This window comes from Amphiura filiformis, chromosome 14 (genome assembly GCF_039555335.1).
Source record: "Amphiura filiformis chromosome 14, Afil_fr2py, whole genome shotgun sequence".
NCBI lineage: Eukaryota > Metazoa > Echinodermata > Ophiuroidea > Amphilepidida > Amphiuridae > Amphiura > Amphiura filiformis.
Genome location: NC_092641.1, coordinates 23,953,906 through 23,958,606, shown reverse-complemented (window position 1 = coordinate 23,958,606; position 4,701 = coordinate 23,953,906). Strand labels below are relative to the sequence as shown.

Below are 4,701 nucleotides of genomic sequence, written 5' to 3'. Positions count from 1 at the left end.
AATGTTAAAATATACCATAAAAATGTGACACAAGGCAGCTATTGGATTTAGCGCCTTTTGGAAACAAACTCTTCAAATATACACCATTATGTGCAATTTTTAGCTGAATAAAGTGACAAAATTGCTTTTTTCACATGTTTTTTTCAATATTTCGAAAAAAGAGACGAATTTAAAAAAAATAAAAAAACCTTCCCTAAGTTCATGTCTCTTCTTCATAAAAAGCTAACTGAATTATTTTTACTCCGAACGGATTTTTTTTTAAGTTGTCACAAAAAATTTGGGGTAAAAAAGTGATTTTTTATGATTTTTTCAAAAACTCAAGATTTTTGAAAAATCTGACGTCTCATGGGATTCCTTGACTCATTTCCTTTCCAAAATGTATAGTTTTATATACTTTGGACATACAATTCAGAAATAATGATGCTCGAAAAGGTCCATGTTCGCTCCCATTACACTGCCCTTAAGCTGAATTTATACTCCATCGTTGATCGACGTTGTTCAAATCGGTAAGTCGTCTCGAGTGGTGATCATTATAATGGGTTACACAAAAATGCCTGATATAATTAAAGACCGAATTAAAAATGCGTCTGACGTCAGGGCAAAGGCGCGACATGATTGGTTGCTGACCTGCGCAGTACAGCATTTTTTGGTGTAGTTGACAGGACGTCATACGTAAAGTAGTCTTTTAATTCGGTCTTCAATTATAGCAATTGAACCGGGAAAAGGTCATCCTACTTTACACAGGGTAAAATTTTAAACTTGTGTTAAAATTGTGTTAAGAACCATTCCAATGTATTCCTCTAGTCACAAGGATTCAGAAAATGTATATTTTGACCTGTGTGGTATCAAGACAACGAATATCGGTATATGTATAATACCCTCCCTAAAATACCGGGCATATGCAACCGCGAAACTGTTTTCGTTTTTGCCTCAAAAATCCCCCCGGCCCTCTCCCAGCAAGAAAGCTGGCTTTGTCCATGATTGAAAGCCATATATACCTACCGAATAACTTACAAATAGTGTTTCCGATCAAATTAATTTCATGTTTCAATGAACTTCATGTTAATAAAAAAATGTTTTCATCTTCTTCAATGGCTTTACTTTTGAAGATTCGTCACTAGCTGCAGTGACGTAGACAGAGGTTGTGGCGCCCGTGGGCAAGAATATAAAATACCCTCTCTTCCTAAAACAAGTGCGTGCGGACGCGCAAAATGTGCTTAAATACCACTAATTTGGTATAATCAAGTTGAATTTCGGTCTTTCAAATGAGAATTTATGTTGCACTTGTGTTTGGGGGGGGCACCCAAATGAAGATTAATTCTCTCCATGGTAGGTAAAGGTATCCACCTCTAAAGGTTTTCACTTCTTTCCTATAACAAAGTATTATCGTGTCGAAATGGTATCCAGGCTCTGACCAGGGTGCCCCTTAGCCAGGGTGCGGGGCGCGGCCCCAGAGCCCATATGAGTTACGCCACTGATAGGCTTAGTACGTGGCAAAATTGTCGTTGTGTTTGTCATGATGGCAAAAGGCATTCGTCTGTACAATTGGGCCGTAGGTACTTACCAGTGCGATTTGATGGATGTTGTTTTGTGTCTTGATTTCCAACGCTTGATTACTGCTCACGTTATGTACTGTATGCGAATAAACAGGATAAGTCTCCCCAAAAAGCCAGCAAACAGGTGTATAAGAATTCAATTTAAAATGACCTGGATAATAACGGGAAAATCACTGTGTATATTATTTAGAATCTGACATTCCATATCAATATTCAGATTATATTGCACGAAATATTGCAGATTATAAAAAGGCATGAAATGCATATAAAATGCATATAAAATTACGTGATCGTGATGCTAGGCTAAACAAATTTAAATACATTATAAAATCCAAGGAGAGCGCAGACCAAGGACAAGGAGGTTATCCAGATTCGGGATGGACTGGAACAGCAAAGATACAGAAACCAGGGATGGCTCAAGACCATACATCTTTGCTTCTCTCCTGTCAGACAGCATGTGATACTGTGTTTATTGATTGATTGATTGATTGATTGATTGATTGATTGATTGATTGAATTTTATGGATGGAGGGATCGATTACTTACATTCACACGTCTCCTGTGTGTCCATGATAAGTCTGCCATCATTGGTGACTTTCATATACCTGCACAAAAAATCTGGGGTTTCACCGGGGTCATGTTGAGCTTCATAATGAGCAATCAGCACGGCATTGGGGGCCTGCCCCTGAAAGTTCAACTGAGAACAACGGATTTCTATGATCTTGATGGCAACTGCATTATCCTCTGTTATAAAAGAACATAGGAAACGTTGACATAACAGATTAACAGAGGTTGCGACATTCCATACGCCGTACCCCTTGCTGCCGTTCATTTACCCGTTCATATGCCCGTTTATATGCCCGTTCATACCGCAAGATGATACTGTATCTCAGTTCATACGATATCAATACAAGACATTGTACAGCATATGGTCACAGGAGGGCGCCTAATCAATTATTTAGCGGTTTATATGTATGCCTGGGTCTTATGTCTACTTAAATTCAGCATGCTTTTGATTTGACAATAAACCAGGGCTAACATTCCACTTTAATATTTTCATTGTATTTTAGTACTTCCTGAATACCATAGAGTTGCAAAATTTTACTTGGAACCTACTTAAAAAAACTTGTCACTTCGTACATTGGGATATTCCAGAAAACAGCTGCACATCCCTTATAGAGAAGTTCAGATTTCCGGATTTGTGGCCAGTCGTGATTGTTGGAAATCCAGATTTTCGTTCAAAGGCGAAAAAGTCCAACTTGAGAGCTCATTTAGGATATTTCCGTGATTTTCATTATTTCGAAGCTTTTGTCCATTTAATGGCAACTGGAATTCCAATCATTTTAAATTCAGAAATCAAACTTGGATATCCAAACTTTCGTCCATTGAACAGTTGCTCCTTTTTAATATATGTGACCATCCATCTCAAACCGCTCGTAAAGTCGGCAAATTATATTTCGAGTTACAGTGTATAAAGGTTGTATTCATATTTAGCTAATGTTTGTCCTACATGTTACTCATTTTAGGGGCAGTCAAACTCCAATCTTTAATCCTGTTGTTGAAGAGGATAATAAGCTTATACTGATGTATAGAGTTAGCAAATAGCTGTAGTCTTTGTTTGCTTTGGCAAAATCCTGTTCAAGTGGTGGGTTAACTAACAATCAACAATGAGAGGACATTCCTGAACCTCGTTGGCTTGGGGATGATTTGAAGTGACCGCCAATTATGACAATTTGATATGTAATACCAGCGATGTGGAAAAAGAGAAATAGTGTCGCACCAAAATAATGTACCCTTTTACTAAAGGAGCAAAGTTTAACAAGCCATAACTCCGCTTCTGGATATTGTTTGAAGTCAAACGATATATTATTGTAAAGCTTATGATATATATTTTCTAAACACGGAAGAAAACAAAATTGACCAGGGGCCGACTTTACGAGCGTTTTGACGTGGACTGTCACATATGGGGGATGCACTTATTTTCTGGAATATCCCAGTGACGTAACAACTTCCCCCTCAATTACTTACCATTTATGTGAACTTCAACTGTGATCGTTTTCTTAATAAGAATGGGGATGTCAATACCCGATGTTGGCTGCATACGACGAATGATTGTCTACAAAGATAAACAATTCTTTCAGAACGTTCCTGCAATCTTATCGGTTCTTACACGTGTGAAATGACATGATATAACACAGGTCAGCACGTGTGCATCGATGCGATACGCGTACTCGCTACTTTAACCAATCGGAGGCGCATAGCAACAACGGGACTGATCGATTTTAAGCCCTAGGTAATTCCTTGTAAAATGTAGGATTTTATTATTTGTTGGCGTAAAACAACGAGGCGATAACGATGTCGCCCGTGTTATATGAGACGATAGATGCATTCCAGCGGCTAAAAACAATACCTTATTATCCAAATATAAGATAGAATACGTACCCTTACGCCTTAAACTGAACCTAATCCCTAAAATTTCATTCAAATGTTATTACTGTCAACGTTTTGTCTAAACCACAACACCCGTTAATAAAGTGGTATTTTTTTAATTTTTGCTGGGTAATTGGCCCATAATTGATATCGTAAAAGCAGAACTTGCAAAGTCAAGATATATGAGCAAACCCCCTAATTTTATTTGGTTTTAAATCAATACTTTTCTTCATATTTGTTTGTTTTTGAACCCGGATAATAATTGATATGGACCTTTGATTTTTTTTTCGGTTGTTTTTCCTCTTTGTTTTACTTGGGAGGGTATAGATCAGTGGACAGACTTACCATGCTGAAAGTACTCGAGATAGTCCCGAAGATGTGCAGTGCCTCTTCTAATGTGGCATTTTGTACGTCAGTCGTATCAATTGCAATGATGACGTCACCCTCCCTGTATGGTTGTAGAAAACACAATAGGCATTTTTAATTTATTATCATGCTCTTGAATTTTTTCTCTCTGTTGGCACAGACCTTGGCATTTTTGTTTTGTATTTTACGTCAGTATGTTTCTAATAAAATTGTCACCAAAGCCGATATACGATGAAAATGTCAAAGCGTATTTGAGCCCGACCGTAAAAAGTATGACCATGTACATGGATGGATCTAATTGAAATCCATACACCTCCTATGGAAGACACAACCTTAATCTTCCACACAG

At 37.7% G+C, this 4,701-nt stretch overlaps 1 long non-coding RNA gene across 1 annotated transcript; it reads right to left on the bottom strand.

Moving 5' to 3' along the window:
- Positions 1 to 2,127: 2,127 nt before the first annotated feature.
- On the bottom strand, positions 2,128 to 4,434 carry LOC140168972 (uncharacterized). Its single transcript, XR_011861301.1, has 3 exons — positions 4,332 to 4,434; positions 3,585 to 3,672; positions 2,128 to 2,300 (listed from the first exon to the last, which is right to left on the bottom strand). It is a non-coding gene; the product is annotated as an uncharacterized lncRNA (long non-coding RNA).
- Between the last annotated feature and the right edge of the window lie 267 nt (positions 4,435 to 4,701).